General features: G+C 33.7%; 1 long non-coding RNA gene across 1 annotated transcript; it reads left to right on the forward strand.

Annotated features, from left to right (window-relative positions):
- Positions 1-14,645: 14,645 nt before the first annotated feature.
- LOC149136030 (uncharacterized) lies at positions 14,646-19,405 on the forward strand. The gene is made up of 4 exons (XR_016241320.1): positions 14,646-15,967; positions 17,457-17,565; positions 18,238-18,381; positions 19,297-19,405. It is a non-coding gene; the product is annotated as an uncharacterized LOC149136030 (long non-coding RNA).
- Positions 19,406-23,202: the final 3,797 nt, after the last annotated feature.

A 23,202-nucleotide genomic window follows, 5' to 3' on the forward strand; every position in this document is an offset into this window, starting at 1 on the left:
CTATCTATCTATCTAGGTGCACCTACTTGTCCTCTCTTTCTGTGTTTTATATTCCTGATGCTCTATTAGAGCGTTAATTAGTTGTGCTGTATAAGGGGATAATTCTCATAATTTTTCTTCATTATATATATCTATATATGTATACTTGTATGTATGTATGTATGTGTGTCTCTGTGTTCGTCCCCCCACCATCACTTGAGAACCGATGATGGTGTGTTTACTTCCCCATAACCTAGCGGTTAGGCACAAAAATACCGATAAAATAAGTTCTAGGCTTACAAAGAATAATTCTAGGGGTCGATTTGTTCGACTATAACGCCCAAAGGCGTTTCTCCAGCATGGCCGCAATCAAATGACTGAAACAAGTAAAAGAATAAATGAATACATATACGCACATATATCTATACAGCCATTCATGTATCCACCTATCAATCCATACACATATATTAACTGGGTGTTACCTTAAAAAAGTACAACTTTTCGAAAGACGCATTAAACATTTGCACTTTTGAGAGGCACCATATATCGTCAGTGTAATATCGTCTCTGCATCTTGAACGTATTATATTTTAACTTGAATCATATTCTTTTCGATCTATGATGAAGATATATAAGGAAAACAAATACATATATATTTTGAAAGTGGCAATTCTCTTCAGATTTTCTTTTAGAAAACGTTGAAAAAACAACGGAGATTTTCTAAGAAAAGAGATTGTATTAAGTTGCCTTATATGTAGCGATTAATAGAAGCCATGAAAATATTTAGAAAATATTGTATAACCACGAGAGTATGAAATAAGTTGGCATAATAGAAAACATGATCCTGAAACAACCTTTTATATATAGTGTCACTGGAATAACTTTAAAAATGCCACAAGTAAGGTTTTTTTCGGATATAATTTTGGAAAATTTGATAATATACATTAAAAAATTTCACTGATTTAAGACGCAATAGGCTCAGTTTATCAGCAGAGTGGCAACGCGAAACTCAGAGTGCTGATGTTTTCAGACATTCAGTTAAAATTTATTCTAAAGAATCGTTTGCCGTTTTGAGTTCTATAATTTATTCATCTTCATGTTCAGTCGTTTCTGATCTTGGCTCTTTGTTGGTCAAGGTTGATCAAATAACGGGTCTCGTGTACACATGTCTGGAAGTTGTCCATGCATATAATTCTCCCCTTTCCCTGCCACTGGCGTCATCTAAGTGAAAGGCGACCACCTTTGGACCGATACAGCTTGGCACCAACGTCATCGCTGGTGTTGGTGTCAGAACGCAAAGAACTGGAGCAGATATCGCATGAAATCATTCCCACCGCTCTTTTAGTCGTACCATTGCGCCGTCCTTGTTCAAAAACTCACATATATACGTAAACAATCCTATCAGTACCAACCATTCACTGTAATGTTTAAAAACCTGACACCCAATATCAATCGTGGTTCATTTTCCTTAATGGGTACCCTGGAAATACAACTGCTGCCCCATTATGAAGGACATTGTCACTCACAATCCTGACCAAAAGACCACTCCCAATCGTAACGGTCTAGACTCTAGACCCTGAAGCTCACATACTAGATCAAGCGTATTTTGAAGACTCAGTCATATATGAGGCTGAAGTCACAGCAGGGCTTTAAGATAACGTACTGTAAGTGAAAAGGAAAATTATGTCGGTTTATGCGAAAGCAACTTCAAAAAACGTTATGTAAACCACAAGTCTTCTTTCCGACACATCGATAAAAATAAAGCCACTAAGTTGGCTAGCCACATATGGGTCTGAAGACCAACCACACACCACATGCAATCAAGTGGAGAATCGAGGAGAAATGTATTCCATATGTAAATGGATCAAAGAGATGCAACTTATGCGCACATTATTTTTAAGTCCAAGAATTCCACCACACTACTTATTTCCTGATATGAAATTTTCAGCAAATGCTAGTACATGGACACATTTCCACTGTCGAACTGGCGGACACCATCCTCTCCGAATTGAGCAGTTGTCTCATAAGCTTTTGTACTCCTCACCGTTGAATTATTCTACACCATCTAGATTAATCATGATTTCTACAGTGAAAGGGGACATACGTAACTCTCAGTATTCTTTTTTTGTTTCTTTCTTTATTTTTCCGTTTATATTCGACCTTTGTTTTCTCATTCCACATTTTGCATCAACTTTCTCGTTTTTTTCTCGTGGCTTCACATATACCAGCGTCCTGGTTTACAGGTTAAACCAACCATATGCCATGAGTCTGAAGATTATTTGGAATACACGTTATATATATATATATATATATATATATATATATATATATATATATATATATATATAGTGTATGTGAGAGGGCGTGTGAGTGTGTGTGAATGTGTGTGTGCATGTTTGTGTGTATGCGTATGTAAGTATGTATGTATGTATGTATGTAAAGCAGTCTACGAAACTGTTGACTCTTAATTCACTATTGTAACTTCTGCTGATTAAAAATAATAAAATATATATATTCATGTATTGAGTTCTGTTCTATTTACCCTGTTTGTTCTACCAAACCGATATACGCATATGCATACAAACACGCTCGCACACACACACACACACACACACACACACACACACACACACACACACACACACACACACACACACACACACATAAACACGCTCACGCACATATACATGTATGTATCTGAATACAGAATACATACATATATATATATATATATATATATATATATATATATATATATATGTGTGTGTGCGTGTGTGTGTATAAGTATATGGATATATATAAATCTGTATGTATGTGTATGTATTTATACACACACATATCTGTTGAGTGTGTATGTACGTGTATATGTATGTGTGTACGAGGGTATATTCGTTTGTGGGTGTACTGCAAGATACTCCCATACTTCATTCAATTCACCTGTGTGTCTATCAAGCAGTCGTGTACGGCTCCGCCAAATACTGATATTTTCCTCGTATTTGAAAACAGAACATGAAATGTCGACTGTGATTCTAAAAGCGATTTACAAAAATGACAAATTTCTGTGATTGTGAAGAAAGAAACAACGAAAAATAAAAAAGAGAAGAAAAAATAAGAAAATGGAAAATAACTGTTAACGCCCAAGATGTAGATGGATGAAACATTTGAAATGTAATACAGTTGAGGGAATTTGGAAGTCCAACAGATGTGTCAAGTTGATGTATAAGTAAAAGAAAATGAAAGTTCTGGAGTGTGGCTGAGATATTTATTTAGTTGCAAGGAGAGTGAAAGGAAGGAAAGAAAGAGAGGAGTTTGTGTGTGTGCGTGTGTGTGTATATTTGCGTGTGTGTAAGTGTGTGTGTGTATCTGTGTGCGCGTATGAGTGAAAGAGAAAAAAAATGAGCGGTAAAAGAGAAAATGGTGACATTATCTATGGTAAAGGAATATGAAGATATAAAGAACATACAGTGAGAGAAAGAGAGAGAGAGAGAGAGAGAGAGAGAGAGAGAGATAGATAGATAGATAGATAGATAGAGAGAGAGAGAGAGAGAGAGAGAGAGAGAGAGAGAGAGAGGACAGATAGACCAGACACACAGAGTACACGCTCTAACGCACCACACACACACACACATGCATATACACACACACATATATACATATGTACTCATTCACAAACATACATACACGCACGTATATAATTAAAACTAAAAGATGCAAGGAGAAACTAACGCAGAGGTGCCAACAGCACGACTTTGAATAATTAAGTTACGCTGGGGATGTACGACATGCCGTATACAATGAATTCAAAATTTATTAAAATTTCTTTAGACGTCATGGAAAGAAAATAAAAAAAAACATGCATGGGAAAGCAAAACGTTTAATTTTTATTTGAATGCAAAGGGACAACCATAAGACACACACACAATTCATACACAATTCAGACACACACTCACACACACATTATGACACCTATATAGATGTATATGTATGTATGTATATAAACACACATACGCATATATATATATATATATATATATATATATATATATATATATATATATATATATATATACACTATATACACATACACCTATACTTATGTATATATATTTACATATACGTATATATATATATACAAACACTTATAGATGGATTGATTAATAGATAAATGTACATATAATCTTATAAAGAAAGAGTGACAGATCGAGATGATTAGGAGGAAGGACTGGATAAGATGAAAGGGAAGGAAGAGCGAAGCAAATGCAAACCAAGAGATGAGAATAATGACAGAGATACTGCGACAGGATAAGAAAGCAGGAAGAAATTCGTTGAGAGATTGAAAGAACTGGAAAAAGTAAGCTCATATATGCATATATATATATATATATATATATATATATATATATATATATATATATATATATATACAGAGAAAGGGAGGGAGAGAGATATACATAAGCATATACATATACATATATATATACATATACACACACACACGCACACACACACACACACACGCACATACGCGCGTGCACACACACATACATATATATATGAAAGTCCATAGCTCAAATTTATTGAAATTATATAAATTAATGCATTCTAATATTTAAATTTTTTAAAAAGAAAATGTTGTTTGTGTAAGCAATTAAAACTTCTTTCTTGTCTAGTGTTAACTAATGAATTTTTCTAAGTAAATATTTGATATAATTCCTCCAGGCCCCAGATAGCATCTTTCGACTCTTATTTCATAAGGTTTCGTAGGACTAATAATTTCCCATTTTCATGAATATTTAATATTTCCATTCTTAAGCGACAATTTAAGCCTGCCAAGACTTGTTGAAAATTTTCTAGAATTATTTCTAAATGAACTTTCACGATTTGCTACCGTTTATTCTATAAAGCATGATCTAGCACCAATGCAGTAATAGTAATTCTTATCTGTCGTGACTACACATCTATAGACGGTATTTCTTACTTTACAGTTATTTTAAAATTTGCACTGCGTTCTCTCAGTGCAATTACATTTTCCATGTATTAAGTTATCTACGTTTTTATTATTAGATTTTATATATATAGGCGCAGAAGTGAGAGTGGCTGTGTGGTAAGTAACTTGCTTACTAACCACATGGTTCCGGGTTCAGTCCCACAGAGTGGCACCTTGGGCAAGTGTCTAATATAACTTCGGGCTAACGAAAGCCATGTGAATGGATTTGGTAGACGGAACTCAAAGAAGCCCGTTGTATATCTATCTATCTATCTATCTATCTATCTATCTATCTATCTATCTATCTATCTATCTATCTATGCATATATATATATATATATATATATATATATATATATATATATATATATATATATATATATATGTGTGTGTGTGTGTGTGTGTGTGTGTTTATGTGTCTGTGTTTGTCACCTCCATCATCGCTTGACAACCGATGCTGGTGTATTTACGTCCCCGTAACTTAGCGGTTCGGAATAAGGACCGATAGAATAAGTACCAGGCTTACTAAGGTCGATTTAGTCCTAAGGTCGATTTGCTCGACTAAAGGTGGTGCCCCAGCATGGCTGCAGTTAAATGACTGAAACAATTAAGATATATATATATATATATATACACATATACATGTATATAGACAGACACACATATTTATATGCATATGTGCATCAATATACATATCTGTGTGTATATATACATACACACTGTTGGACAAAATCTTAAGACCATGAATTCCTTGCAGACCGACATATCCGACTATTTTATATTATAGATTCATAATTGGCAAATAGAAAAACATATATATATATATACGAAAACCTAAAGAAATTTTTAACATTTAATGCACAAGATATGCCTTGTATGAAAACTAACAATATTTTACCTGGTCAAAAATTTAAGAACATGACAAATAAAATGTTTAAATATAGTGTAGACTATAGCACCATCAAATCAATAAGTGAAGCCCATTATTCATGTTATGCTTTGCTTTATAGCAACGGAAGAATTAGGTGCCATTTTGATATATCGTAAGTTGGTGGAGAAACTGTATCCACTGGGTTATTAAGTTTATAAATTGATGACTCAGAGCAATTCGTGGGATCCTCTTCAACATTTAAAAGCTGTTTTGCACCAGGATGTTATGTGTATGTTCAAAGTTGATTGTGTCACATAAAAAACACATAAAATAAGAGACACACAGAATCACAGCTGCATTTACGAGACAGCATTAACTATATTATTATTGAGGCAAAGATTAGATAACGTTGTAATCTCACATTCGATTTAAGAGCATGTCTTAAATAATACAGAGATTTATGGAGGCCGTGATCTTTTAATCACTCTTTCTCGCAATGGTAAATAGAACGAAATCTAAACAATGTTTTCTTCAGAACGTTTATACAGAAACAATCAAATTTCAAGAGGTTTTGATTTAAAGATTTCCAAATTGATAGACATTATAACTAATTCACATATATTTCAACCGGTATGCTGTTACGGAATGGCAAAAATGTGTTTTTTTATTTGCTTATATTTTACTCTGACTTCAAATTGATTCTGTTACGCAAAAATTCCGATTTTCATAGATGATAAGTCAAAGAAATTGCCTAATCAAAAATGGCTCATTTCCCAAGAGTTTAAACAATCTCCACTACACTACGAAAGAAACACACAGAGTTAAGAATAATTATCCATCATAAAAAGAGGTTCACCTCAAAAGGGAGATAGAAAAATATGTGTGTATACACACACGCACACACACACACACACACACACACACACACACACACACACACACACACACACACACACACACACACACATATGGAAAGGAAAGCTTAGTAGTAACTCATTAACGGGTGTAACCTGGTAGTTTGTACCGTGCTTTTGCTAATTATCTAAAGTCACGAGGCGACATAGGTACCTTATTTGACTTCCCTCTCTGACCAGCGGAACATCGAGGTTGTGGCAGCCGGAAGGGAAGAAGGATTCACTAGCAGTCAGATGGTATTAATTTTCAGCTGAGTAAACTGGAGGAACGTAAAAGATATGATTTGCACAAGTATTATTTTGTTTGTTTTTAACACAATACGTATATAAAGGAATTTTTTGCCGATGAAAACCGTAGCCTCTGGCGTTTCAATTGTACACACACGTTAAATAAGTTATTTTAATAAAGATTTTACCATAGAGCTGCTTTTATTGCATAATTCGAATTTTATTCTGCTTATGTGGCACCTTTGAAAACCAGTGTATAGTTTATGCACTATCTCTATATACTTCAGATCAGCTGATTCGATTTCACTTCGAAAATGATACTAGTGAGTGACACTGAGAAGCAGCATTGACGAAAAAATCCGTAGCTCCTGCTCTCACAGTCATTTCTGGGCTGATTCCGTTTCACCTAATTCTGTAGTATATTGTTTTGTTTTGTTTTAACACAGTGTCTATAAAAAGACTTTTTGTTGGACAGAAACCTCGGCTTCTGGCTTTTCAACTTCATACATACGTTAAGTGTGCCATTAAAGTTTTTTTTTGTAGAGCTGCTTCTATTGCATAATTCGAAATCTATATGTAAACATGTCTCTCTCTCTCTCTCTCTCTCTCTCTCTCTCTCTATATATATATATATATATATATATATATCCATGTACATTGAAACACACATATGTATGTACATTTACATCTTTTTAAGTCTCTATGAATTCATGCATACGTGCATACATGCATACGTAAACAAATATAGATACACCCAGATGTCAAAATATGTGGAACTTGTTTACATTCAGGAGGATTACGCAGTTATTTTTTATATGTTCGTTTATATACACACGTTAATGTGCTCGTTGACCGAGCATGCATATAACTGCACGTGTAAATATAGTCTTTGCTTATATGTGTGTGTGTGTGTGTGTGTGTTGTGTGTGTCTGTGTTGTATGTGTGCTTGCGGATGTGTGTGTGTGTGTGTGTATACATACGATATATATTATTTAGCCATGTACATACCGACATATTCATACGCATATATATATTTGTAATAGTTATAAAGATAGATGGATACATGGTCATATGTATGAGTAAAAGCATTTCAGTGTAAATATATCTTTATATGTGAGCGTTTCCAGATGTCTGAGTGTGTCACATTTTCAATAGTCATAAACTAGTGTTAATGTACGAATATTTATTTTAAAGGTTGCTTTTATCCATGCAGTATGAGGATAGTTTTGTGTTTGCTTCCGTTTGATAAATACAACAGTAGCCACTGATGACTGTGGGGAATAAAGGAACCAACAGTGCTTTGTGTTTAAAATCTTAGACCCCCAAACAGTTCAGACATTTTGCTTCCAGCAAGCCGCTTTAAGTCTCCCTCTGAACTAAAATGAAACAAAGCAAATAACTGTGAAGAATCTTTTCCGTCTCCCTCATTAGGCATTAAAAAAAAAGTTAACGCCTATCCTAACTATATCGTCTTTGCCTCAGCGATGAAAATAAACTCAGTCATATTGTTTATCTGAGACAGGCATGGGCAATCATTTACGAAAAGCGGGCTGCATGAGACATAGTTCATCATCAAGAGAGACACAATTCTTAAAAAATATTGAAGATAAATTCAAAGCAGGCGTACCAGTCAAAAAGTCCCCCGAGCCGCAGTTTGCCAATAACTGGTCTAAGCCATCTCATTAACTATTTGACTTGACGCTTCTAAAGTCAATGAAATGTACATGTGTTAGGTGATATTCTCTTTGTTGTTTATTTTACTCTGTAGTAACGTTTCCACTTGTCCTATCTAATGGATTGACGGTTCGTTGTTTCATATTATATCACTGGTGGTTTGCTATGTCCATGACCAAAACATTTCATTCCTAATAACCATATATACCTACTGTACCTGTAAAATGTCTTTTTATTCTCAGCTGAGGCGAAGCAGTGTCCATGAATTTTACAGATTTTCCTAGATGCTGATCTTAATATTTTCAGTCAATATCTACTGGAAAAATATGGGCAGGATGGTAAGCTTTGATGAAAATGCTTGCAATAGAACAATACCAGGGAGTAAAGTTCCTCCCTGATGCTGGTGAGTTGTACCGTACTGGAAGATTTTCGATAGTCTTTCGTCTTTTTAAAAATAGTGGTTAATTTCTCACCAGATCACATCGTATCCGTCTTGAAAAGGAATGGTGCTACTTTAAATAATGCATTCTCTGTTATGCAATGTTTGAAAAGAAACGAGATAGCCAAGATTGGAGCGCCTTTGACTATACAGTCCGCTCAAGATGGGCTAATATGAAGCTAATCAATAATAATAAATGTCGTTTTTATGAATATTAGCTCAACCTCGAATAATAGGACCAAAGTCTCTTATAGTCCAAGGGTAGGTAATAACAAACTGCCACCTTCTATCTACCTCGCAAGAATTTATCATGATTATCACAAGTCCAAACTTCAAGCAAACTACTTTTTAGGTAGTATTGATGCCGATGATGCTTTTAATATCGTAAAAGGCAACCAGCTGAAATTAAAGTCATTCTGTTTAACTTCTGGGGCCAAACGGATTAGTAATATAAAAGATATATTGATATTTTTTATGAGAACGAATCTATCCCTCATTCACTATATATTTATAAAGTTAGAAAAAGTTGAAGTTAGAAAAAGTAAACCAATATTTTCCGAAGGTTGTGATATTTGTCATAGCAGTGTAAGTTGTAAGCGCCTCGGCTGTTATTATTTATCCCCCATGTCAGACTTCATGATAATCTCGTTACAGCTATTATCATTGCATCCTATTCATCAAGGGCAGCATTATGTAATTTTCCCTTCCTTTCCGAAGATAATAAAGTAGGATTTGAGAGAAATTAAACTGCTATTTCTAGCAGATCGAAGTATCCTGTAGTGTCTACCTTATTGGTTTGATGCGCATGAAGGAAAAAAAGACATTTTCCACTAAGATAAATGTTAACGACATCTATGCAATTTTAAGTACGACTTTGATTCTATGTGAGATTCTAGTGCCATCCGTATTATTCCATATGTTAAAGTTTGATATCAGTGATTTGTATCATATTTATAACAAAGATAAAAAATGATATTGTATGATAATTGATGCCTTCTCAACGAGATTGATAATGTAAGCGAAACATTTTTTGGAACGTTGATTAAGTATGTTAAGCTGAGTGTGGCATCCCTGAAACTTCTTTTATTTCTGTATATTATGTGAATTGCATATACATAACGATAATGTAAGTAGATCTTATGACAAGGTTCAACTTACTGACGTAGACCATGGAACACTGCATAAGTGTTTCAGTTGCTTATATAGCAATCCTAACCAAATAAACCTATTTTGATAAATGACACTTAGACATGACCTACACATATTTCGAACGACACTACCTATTTTGTCATTTTCTTTTTTAAGGCGGTACCAGCTGATTTGTAAGAGATCTACCGTGATTTCCAGCAAGTGGACTGACAACGTAGAAGTTTCCTCTATGGCTAAATGCTTCAGTTGTTAGCTACAAGCCAATTTCGATTGAGCAAATCTATGATGAAAATATTTCAGACATGACCACCCACACATTTTGGAGTTCCTAAGATTAATATACTTCCTCCTCTTAGTGCCCTAGTATATTTCAAACGATATACAAATTTTCCTTTTACTTGAAAGTAATCAACGAAATCTTTTCTAGTATCTTATACAAGAGAAGCTAAAATGACAGATCCCGGTCATTTCGGTCTCCCAGTAACACCTTCAATGCTATAAAGTGCTAGAAACATTATTATTACTTCTGCTATAAACGAAGACATCATTTGCGAAGAAACAGCAGCTAATACAATTATTTATTTTATTTATTGCTTTTCTAATTACTTATCCTTATCAGTTTCTCTGTTGTGATACAGAGTGGTGACACCAGATAGTGTTCGTACATGGAAGTTTAACAAATGGTTGAGTCTTCGCATTGGCAAAGTCCACTGACTTATAAGAAAATAGTGCAGTAGTGTAGTTGATTAACTCGAAATACAATATATTACTGGCTTCTCTTTATCATTCCTATAGAGGAGAAAGCATTTGCCAAATTCAGGTGGAATATGAAACGCTAGTTAAATACTGCAACGTTTAACTGTTTCTGTTACAGCCAACACTAAGGAAGGTTAAAATAATACAAAAGAAGAAATTATAAGCAATAACCACGCAAACAGGTGCACACACGCATTAGGGCATACGATCCCCTCCACACACACACACACAATGTTTTGGAGTATATGACGTCAATAATAAATATATGTGTGTGTGTGTGTATATATATATATATATATATATATATATATATATATATAGAGAGAGAGAGAGAGAGAGAGAGAGAATGATATATAGATATAGATATATACATGCATACATACATACATACATACATACATACATACATACATATATATATATAAAGAGGATAGTTTAAAATAACGATCATATCTAGTGCCCAGTATGGAAAAACCGTATAGGTAGTAATTACTATAGATACACAGTTATATAAATATAATTATAATTAAGGGTACTGGAGAGGTACCAATTTTAGAGTCAGTTTTGACTGCTATATCTAGCATGGTGACACCTCTCCAGTACCCTTGATTATAATTACATTTATATAATTATATATCTATAGTAATTATTAACTACATGGTTTTCTCTGTGCTAGCCACTTGATATGATCGTTATTTTAAATAGCCTCGAGTCTCTAGGTGCCTGTCTAAGGGAGCTATGGGACCCTTTTCCAACCGCAGTTCTCAAATAAATTATCGGTCTAAAGAATATAACTTAACGTACAATAATTTATTGAACTTAAGTATTGCAACATGCAAAAATACAAATAGCTTTTCTGAGGCGAATATAGTCTGATGGTGACAATGATTTTACAAAAGAGTAATCGTGGCGCCAAAGAACATTACTGTGAATAATTTAAATGAAAGGCTCAAGACAGTTTTACCTAGAAATGTACATACTTACAAATCTATAAACTCTATTGTTGATGACTCGGAAATTGTCGATTACCCGGTTCAGTTCTTAAACTCACTGGAGCCACAAAGAGCTCCTCCTCATTGCCTTCGATTGAAAATAGGCGCCCCAACTAAGCCTCTGCAGAACTTTTCTCAACCAAAGCTGTGCAATGGTACAAGACTTGTGAAGAAATTAACGACAAATGTCATAGAGGTCACAATAATTTTTATCTGTGGAAACGGTGAAGATGTTTTTATTCGCCGCTTAGCATTAATACCTTCCAATATGCCCTTCGCATTCAAACGACTTCATCTCAACACGTCTGATGGTCCGCTGGAGGACTTTCGCTCTCAGCCATCTGGACTACTGCTCCCAACTGTCGTCACCAAACAGTGTAAAATTAACGACGGAAGTCGAGGCAATCTAGCGAAGCTAAAGAAGGAAGAACGATACAGGGCGACCTATCAGTTACCGGGAGAGACTGAAAGAGTTACAACTCTACTCCCTGGAGTGAAGGCGGGAAAATATGCAATAATATAAATCTGGAAAATCCTAGAAAAACTTGTTATAAACTTTGGTATTGTCACTTACACAAACAGCAGGACGGGGCGTTGCTGCATGGTACCAAAGGTCCCAACATTGCCATCAAAATACAGGACCAGATACTGCAACAGCTTGGGCTTCAAAGGCCCACAACTCTTCAATATCTTCACACAAAGCCCGAGAGACATGCATGACGTGGATGTATGAGTTTTCAAAACTAAACTAGAGTTCCGGATGAACCTACCTCTAGGCAAGAAACACAGATGATGCAGCAAAGACAAACTTATTTATCCACTAAATGTCACATATTAGGATGTTCAGTGAAAGTGTAGCAAAGAAAGCGGTGATGCCCCAACATGGCCTTAGTCCTTGGACAGAAACTTAGAGAGAAAAACCCCAAATATATATATATATATATATATATATATATATATATATATATATATATATATATATATATATATAACATATGATATAATATATATGAGGATATTGGCCAGAAGCAAGGACCTCTATCGTCCACATGAATACATTGTATAACTATTTCATTATTTCGCTTACGTATTCATACAGCAAACCATATACATGGCCACGTATTTAAACATACATAAATCTATGCGCGCATGTGGTTGAGATTTGTGTCATTTTATTTGTGGTGGGGATATGCATATATGTAAAATATGTATGTGTATAAAAGCAACAGGCATCATCTTGTCTTCATAAAAGAAAAAAAAAACCGCACAAAACAAAGCGACAGCAACGACAAGATAACAACGCATACATATATGTATATGCACAAGTATATGTGTATATGTATATACACACACACATTCATACATACATATCTTTATATGAGTGAGTGTTTGTATATGAGTGAGTGTTTGTAAAACATACATTCGCATATATATATATATATATATATATATATATATATATATATATATATATATATATATATATATATATATATATATATATATATATTATATGTATATATAAATGTGTATACACGCACACATATTTGATACAAGTATGGCAAAGATAGAGAATTTATGTGGCGCAACGAAAGATGAGGTTGTTGGGTGGGCAAATTCTAGAAAACAAAGCTGTTGTTGTAACAATTCTAATTAAATATGACAAGGTAGATCTATGCAGGGCAGCAGACACTTCTCTGAGAAATCCTGACTGGTAGTTTAGATAATAGTATAAGTAAGAACATAATAAAACAAACACAATCTAAACCAAAACAACAATAACAACAAAAAAGTTTTATAACAATGAGAGTAACAACAATAGCATTGATGACGACAACAAGATAATTATGCGTACATATATACAACATACATATAGATATGTATGTAAATATCTATCTCCTTTTATGTATTTGTATACATACATACACACACACACACACACACACACACACACACACACACTTATATATACGTATATATATATATATATATATATATATATATATATATATATATATATATATATATATATACATATATATATATATACGCATACAGACACACACGCACACACGCACACACACACATACATCTGTTACGTTTTACTTCTTTCAGTCACCAGACTGCAGTCATAGCGGGGAACTGCCATGAAGGTTTTTTTGTATTTTTTACTTATCCTATCGGCTCTGTTTTTGACGAACCGGCAAGTTACAGGCACGTAAACAAACAAACACCAGTTGTCAAGTGGTGTTGGTGGTGGTGGACAAATATGGACACAAAAGTACACACACATGATGGGATTCTTTCAGTTTCCATCTGAATACACTTACAAAGCTTTGGTCGGCCCGAGGCTATAGTAGATAGAAGACACTTGTCCAAGGTGCCACGCAGTGGGACTGAACCCGGAACCATATGGTTGGGAAACAAACTTCTTACCATAAAGCCACGCCTGCTCCTATATATGTATATATATATATATATATATATATATATATATATATACATATATATATATATACATATATATATATATACATATATATATATATATATATATATATATATATATATATATATATATATATATATATATATATATATATATATATATATATATATATATATATTGTAAAAAAAAAAATGAACAAGCATTTTTTGCTATATATCTACCCGCTCAAGGACGAACCACTACTAGCTTTGATTGGCAGCTTCAACACTAGCTTTTCTTAATTGTATTTCAAACTGGATTTTAGCGGTAAAATCAAACACCACATATAGTACATACCATTTTAAGTTATCAAATGGAAACTCTTTTTATAATATATACTCAGTGGTTCGGCAAAAGACCGATATAATAAGTACCAGGCTTACAAAGAATAAGCTCTGGGGTCGATTTGTTCGACTAAAGGCGGTGCACTAGCACGGCCGCAGTCAAATGACTGAAACAAGTAAAAGAATAAAAGAGTATATATAGAGATTTAGAAATTTATACGTCACTAAAACAACTGAGAGTGCTATTCAGCACCAGTGTTGCTAGAAATAAGAGTCAGAACAACTCATAACCACAGTAACGCACCTGTATATGTTGGTTTGATTTCTAGAAAATATATTTTAAGTTGGTGAGAATATTTATCACTAGACGAAAGTTAAAGCAGATATTGTCCTTTCACATGCTCCTTAAATTCAAGCACCACTCTTCTGTGCAGCGGATACTATCCTATCTAACACCAGCATGGAAGTATTTAAATGTTTTCTTATGCAGGTGCGGCTATCCGGAACCTGGACTAAATCTGTGAGCTCTCACGGTACCCGTCTGGATAATTTATCCCTATATACTCATCTGCAGATGCAAGTGCAACCAGTTGAAAGCTTCGCATACCGGATGCTAGCAAATTTATGGGGGTCATCAGGAGAGAATGCGCGCCACTTTGCGGCTTTCTTTTCGACGGCATCATTGCGTCCCCACTACTGAAATGAGGCCTCGCTTGCTAGATCAACTGGTTCTTAAGTTTCACTCAATATTCTTCTAGCCATTACTCAACGCTTCTACTTAACCAAATCCAGTGGTTTGCCTTCTCTACTGTAGTCTGGATATCACTCATGGTGGTATTAACTTTACGTCTCACACTGTGTCTCTCGACAGTTGCCTCTCACTGTGTCTACATCCAACTTCGATTTGAAAATGCTCCGCTTTCCGGATTTCTCCGCTTTCCAGATTTCATAACGGCCAATTTTTTGAGTCCGAGCGGCGTCCATGTTATCTTAATGAGGAATCGTTAACTCGACTAGATTTACCGCTTTCTTTCACAGCATACGACGATGTCCGGTTTCTTCGTAACTGGAATGGGAAAGAATCCTTGGCTCTCTGCTAAATCTGAAGCAATTTCCCAATAGCTGTTCCACTTTTCATCCCTCACAGGAAGTTTCGTCTTCAAACAGATCTGCTGTCCTGAACACACGAAGATAATGAAATCTCTGGTTGGTTTCTTCAGTGTTTTTTTCTTTTTTTGCCACTGTTGATGAGAGCAATTCGATTCTTTATAGCATTGAAGATGATCCTAAGGATCAGATTGTGTCACCATGTATATCTATTCAATGTCAATGAACAGTTGGAAAGAATATTTCAGGGTTCCGACTTTTCCGCATCTACATTTCACATTCTCTGATATGTTCCATTTTACGAGATTTGTAGGCAATGGTAAGACATCGTAGGATTAACGAATCAGTAAACTTAGACATGGTGTAGTCCACTTCCATATTTCACTTCAACTTATTTTTCTCTCAACAACGTGTTCCTCCCATTTCGTCATCTGTCCTTGCTGAGAGTATTGAATCAAATGAATCTCTCTTCTCTCTGTTTTCCTTGCTTTGACGCTAACAACAGATCTGCCTTCGCTCTGCATCATGCTGGAAAAGGTCTGAATCCATCTGCGAATCCAAGTCCCTTCCTACAAATTTGAGTTGCACCCACCATATCTTGATGTGTAAATGAAGACAGGATGTTATCAGTGTCTGACTTCTTTCCACTTCCTGACTGTTTTTACATTTGGAGGATTACACCTGATTTCTATATCCTTCGGCTCTCTCAGCATCATCACCGTTCCTACCCAATTTAAAAAATTTCGACTATAGACACCAGTGGTACTGCAACGAGCCTCTTTTACGATAGAGAGCTGAGCTGTTCAATATCTGAGGTAGGCCTAATCACTTTCTAATGAACACAATGCACTTTTTCTCAATGATTTGAACTCGTGACAATACCACTCCATATACTAAAAGTGTCCACAAAAGGCGCGGGTATAAACCGAACTGTGAACACCGTGTCTTATATTTCTCTTGACGCTATGAGCCATCAATTGCTGTTGGTCCATCCTTAGCTTGGTTCATAACCTGCATCTCATGACTACTAGACAATGTTCCAGCGTATAAACGCCTCAAGCTCTTAACAGGTTCTTCCTTGACTGTTGGAATGCTATTTTAAACTTCATTTCTTTTTGCACGTCCCTAATAAACATTTAATACATAATCACTACTTGCCTTGTATGTATGTATGTATGTATGTATGTATCAGCTTTTGTACATGTTAGCGTACATATGTATATGCCTTTAGTTTGTGTATGTATAATGGACGCATGTATGCGTTTATATGTGAATAAAGTGTGTCTATATATATATTTATGCTTTCAGATTTTCTCTAAATTAATATTTTATTATAAACAAATTCATTTTATTATAAACAGACTCATTTTAACATTGATTAATTTACTCTGAGCATGTATCAATTCATCCCATAAGTTCTGTCCGATTTTACCTTTTTTAAAATTGAATAAAATTTAATTGTATTTTAGAATGTCTAATAGAATCAAAAATTATTTTTATGCATTTTTGTATATATCTATATATATATATGTATATATCTATATATATAGGTATATATCTATATATATATGTATATATCTATATACAGGAGGTCGAAACTGACATTTCTGAGTTCTTCGCTTTGAAATCAAATGAGTTTTACATTGATGGGATTAAAAAGCTTGTAAATAGATGGAAGGAAGTCATAGATAATCAGGGTAAGTACATTGATGATTAAATTTCAATTAATTATAAGATTTGATCATTTGTTTTCTTTATTCAAAATTCGGACAGAACTTATGGGATGACCTGATACATAGCACACACGCACACACACACACACACACACACACACACACACACACACACACACACACACACACACACACACACAAACATATAAGTATATGTGTTTGAGTAGAGCGATGAAGAGTATGAGGTAAAGGAGTTAGACAGATAAATCAAATGACGAAAAAGGTAAGAAATGGGAAAGGAAAAAATATGAATCAATGTGTTCGTACATTAAAAATATATACAGTTGTTTACTCTGGTTTTTGCGTAACCGCTTTTCACGGCAAGATTTTCATTTTAAAATTTAACTATAGTCAAGTATTTTGTTTCTTTTATTGGTAATTGGAGCCTTCGGGTTGTGTTGGTTGAACGGATTCAACATAGCTTTTCACATTGTTGCTTTTCACATTGATGGGATTAAAAAACTTGTAAATAGATGGAAGGAAGTCATAGATAATCAGGGAAAGTACATTGATGATTAAATTTCAATTAAATATAAGATTTGATCACTTGTTTTCTTTATTCAAAATTCGGACAGAACTTATAGGATGACCTGATATTTTTTTTCTTTCTAAACTAAAATTTATTTTTGATTTTAGGTTTTCTTCGACTTTACACAATACGATATTTGACTTTATATCACCGTTTCTTAAAAAAATGAAAACGTTAGTTGAAACGACCAATGAGATGAAACCAAATTCGAATGTGTATCTGCCAATGAAAACTGATGAAAATCGTACAATGTAATTAACTCTTGTCTCAAACGGTCTGACGAATGGGAATGTGAAATTCCGAGTAGCAGTATTTTGTCACACACACACACACACACACACACACACACACACACACACACACACACACACACACACACATATATATATATCAAGCAGCACCTGCATGAGAAAACATTTAAATACTTCCATGCATATGTTGAATAGGTTAGTATCCACTACACGAAAGGGAGGTGACTGAGTTTAAGGGATAAATATCAGGACAATATTTAGATTAACTTTCGAATACTCATAGATATTCTTACTTGCTTAAATGTCTTTTTTTATAAACCATAGCAACACTTATAAGACACAGTAACTTCCATATAATCTGAAACTAAATTAACAAGTGCACCTTTCATATAGACTTCTGAAGTATATATGACAGAATTCCTTCCATAAATTTAATTAAATTAAATTTATTTATATTTAATCTCTTTTAACCCATTACCTACCATAGATCTCATATGAGATCACTTAAAAAATTACAAATTTCGTAATTATCTGTCAATATTTACACATATCTAACCTTTTTGCTATATCTACTAGGTATATTTCTCTGATATTCAAATGAGGTTTGCTAATTTTTCACCCAATATATCGCTTATTTCTACTTAAAATGTTATTTTGAAATGTCATTTTGATCATTCCAGCGTGTTTCTAAGGCTGTTTTATGCTAGAAATCAAAGTTTCATAAAAAAATTCCACTTAATAGAATTATGGGAGGTAATGGGTTAATACATCGATGAGGTTGTATGAAAACACTAAGATATATACTTAATTTAGTGTAGAGAAATCTGTTTGCAACTAAGGCTAACATGAGGTCAGATTCTGGGTAAATTTTATAATCATATCGAATTTCAACAGTTCTCCTTCACTTTCTTGCAGGTTAAATATGCAACTCCACATTCTTTACTGAGCAGAAACTCGTGTTGGTCATTTTAACCAACTATGTTGTGTAATTAACGGTTAAAATTAAAAGAAAAAATTGAAGATATACCAGACTCCGTAATCTTTGTAATTATATATATATATGTGTGTATGTGAGTGTGTGTGTGTGTTTATACATAATATATATATATATGTATGTGTGTATGTGTGTGCGTGTGTGTGCGCGCATGTGTGAGTGTATGTGTATAGTTACATAGAAATGTATTTTTTTTACCGTTCTTATCAAACATTATACTTTAAAATAATAATTGGAATACCATGTTCGTTTATCAAAATTATGACTTTCACACAACTGTACACATTCCTAATGACAGCAGTATGACCAATGTCATTGTCAAAACTCAATAAAACTTTGAAAATACTAGCGTTTGCTTCTTCAGTCGGAGAAAAATAAAATTTTATAACCGATATCCAAAAATGCTCACTTATATTTCCTTGTTAGATCGTCCAAATACTATTTACAGCCTTTAAGTGAACTGGAATTCTGTACACGATATGCATTATAGCGTTTTTTTTTCTTTTCGAAAGTCAGCTTCAGCATTTCCTCTCAATGAAGGTATTTCGCGACTTTGTGACAATTTAAATCTGTATTGTGATTTATAATTTTCGGTACTTATGTCAATTTCTAAAGCTTGTTAATTAAAAAATCGGGATATTTCAAGCTGTGTTAATTAAGAATGTTCGGGTTGTATGTGTGCGTGCGTCTATGTGTGTGTGTGTGTGTGTGTGTGCGCGCGTGTTTGCGCATGCGTGCGATATATATATGTATATAGCATATATAATACATGCATTCTTATATGTATATATGTATGTATGTGTGTGTGTGCATATATATATATATATATATACACACATATATATATATATATATATATATATATACATGTATGTTTATATATGTACATACATACATTTTTCCCGTGTGTTCAGGACTTGATTCTACATATATGTATGTGTACAGTATCTAGCGTTAATAGGATTATACGTACATATACATTCATTTGTACACACCCACGTATATGTCTATATATATATATATATATATATATATATATATATATATATAAATGTATATGTGTGTGTGTGTGTTTGTATTTGCATTTGCATAATTGTGAATTTTGTATATATATATATATATATATATATATATATCACTCATGATTATTCTGATATGCCACTGGAATGAACGGTTGTCACTGAAAACCACTTCGCTTTAGCGTTTTGTATTTGGATCAAGTTAACCTAGCATACCTCATGCATTATCCATTTCTAACTATATGTCTACATATATGTCTGTGCGTTTAGGTACGTATACATTAACATACATGAATTCATAATATAATATATCATATGTATATACATATATGTTTGTGTATATATATCAATTCTCAATCCTATAAACAATTAGGCATACAACACTATTGTACAAAATCTACCTATGCTCACAAGAGATCCAAAAATGAACAACATTTTGAAAACACATAAATTCATCAAATGCAAAAAGCAAAACAAATCGCTAAAAAGACTTCTAACAAATGCGAAGCTTTACACAACAACCACGAAACCAACGGTTAAAAAATGTGGATGCCCAAACTGTGGATCCTGACCCAACCTACTGGGAGGTTCGGAATTCCTATTCAAACAAGGAGAGAGGTTCACAATTAAATCCAACTTCACTTGAGCTTCCGAGAATCTAATTTATGTTATAACTTGCTCAGGTTGTGGACATAACTATAAAGGACAGATAAGTAAGACGCTGAGACGGAGAAACACACTACACAAGGAACAGATCCAGTTCCCGCAATACAGACAGATTCCTTTCAGTGAACACATAGAGAGATGTGCAGGTAATATCCAACCAAACTTTACAATTTTATCCATCTACCCGTGCAAAGAAATAATTTCTATACAAGAAAGTTTAAATAAAGAAAATTTGTTCATCGAACAAATACAGAACACGTCTAAATATGAACTCATAACCAAGTTTGATCTCAGTATATATTTTAATTCATGATCACATACCCATCACTGTACATACTTCGTCTCGCTGCTTTAATTTTCAAGTTTTTGTGTATATTTACTCCTTCCTCAAAAGATGAAAAATTACATCACCTGTCCTCAATAATAACGATCATCAATTTACCTCTTCTTAGATTTTTCTACTATTGAATCATTCATTCATAAACTTCTCCACACACAACATGGACTAAAATCTTAAGAAAATACTAAATTACAATAATTTCAATGTCATGACTAGCAAAAGCGGAATCGGTCGACAAACAATATAAAGTATATTAAAAATATATTAAAACTATGTAATGTGTGTGCATTTTCCTTCTTTTATTTTATTGATATTTTTGCATTACAACTCACCACGAGGGGATACTCGAAATTTCCCCCTTTGTGTTTAGGAACAATAGCCATATCAGAATTTACAATATATACATATATATATATATATATATATATATATATATATATATATATATATATATATATATATATATATATATATATATATGTGTGTATGTGTGTGTGTGTGTGTGTGTGTGTGTCTATGTGTGTGTGTGTGTATGTGTGTATGTATGTATGTTTGTATGTATGTATATATATGTAGTTAATAAAATATATTCAATGAGAATACAATATACTGAATTTAGAATAAGTGCTCTTGGTAGAGAAATGTCTAAAACCTTAAAGGTTATTAGACATTTAGACGTATATATATATATATATATATATATATATATATATATATATATCTATATGTGTGTGTGTGTGTGTGTGTGTGTGTGTGTGTCCGTGTCCACATCGCCTGACAACCGATGCTGGTGTGTTTACATCGCCGTAACTTAGCGATTCGGGCAAAAGTGACCGATAGAATAAGTACTCACAAAGAATAAGTCCCGGAGTCGATTTGCTCGACTAAAGGTGGTGCTCCAGCATGGCCGCAGTGAAAATGACTGAAACAAGTAAAAGAATAAAAGAAAACAAATATATTGTAAATTGTGAATGTAAGAAGACAAAGCTCGAATTTTATAGAATGGTAGAAATCACTTATAGGAACCAAAGGTATGTTTCTGCCAATGTTTGCAACGATAAACGCGTTCTATAAACGTGTTTAAAAGTGAATTCTTTGAGAATAGGATAAAAACATTTCACTATTACAAAGGGAACAAAAAGATTTACCTTTGCCATAAGGTAAAGAAATAAAGAGAATATTTCATTCCAAATTAAATTGTTTATTATGATCTTTTAGATACCAGATTAATTTACGAAGCATATGTATGCTCATATGTTTGTGTACTTGTGAAATGTTTGCAAATATTATTTGCAAATATGTTTGTGTAATATGTTTGCAAATATTACTTCATACTCAGTAATTCTAGATAGAATCTCACACTTTAGACAGAGTAAATATTTATTATATTCGTAATAGTTCCAGCATTCACTTACATAGGTTTATTCCCTGGTTCATGGAGAAATCACACACAGCCGTGAGTTGTTGGATGATTGACTTAGCCGTCGATTTCATCGGCGTGATTTGTTACGATGTTAACTTACGCTTTCTGGTGCTCTCATGATCACGATCTACAAAAATTCATTTGCGCACGTGATTACGTTTAATATCGTTCAATAATTCTGTTAAAATTAAACAAGAAATACTTGTTCTCGTGGCAGCATCTAGAAATTAGCTTTGACTTTCTACTGAAGGTGTCTGTTGTATTGATTGTTTAAGATAAAATTCACGTTGTAATTGCAGAGGTAGTAATTATATGCACAAGGGGTGCACCTGATTCTGAAGTTCAGTATAAATCTCATTGTCTTAAAGGTGTTAACGTT

The sequence above is a fragment of the Octopus bimaculoides genome, chromosome 4 (genome assembly GCF_046866305.1).
Source record: "Octopus bimaculoides isolate indiv1 chromosome 4, ASM4686630v1, whole genome shotgun sequence".
NCBI classification, from domain to species: Eukaryota; Metazoa; Mollusca; class Cephalopoda; order Octopoda; family Octopodidae; genus Octopus; species Octopus bimaculoides.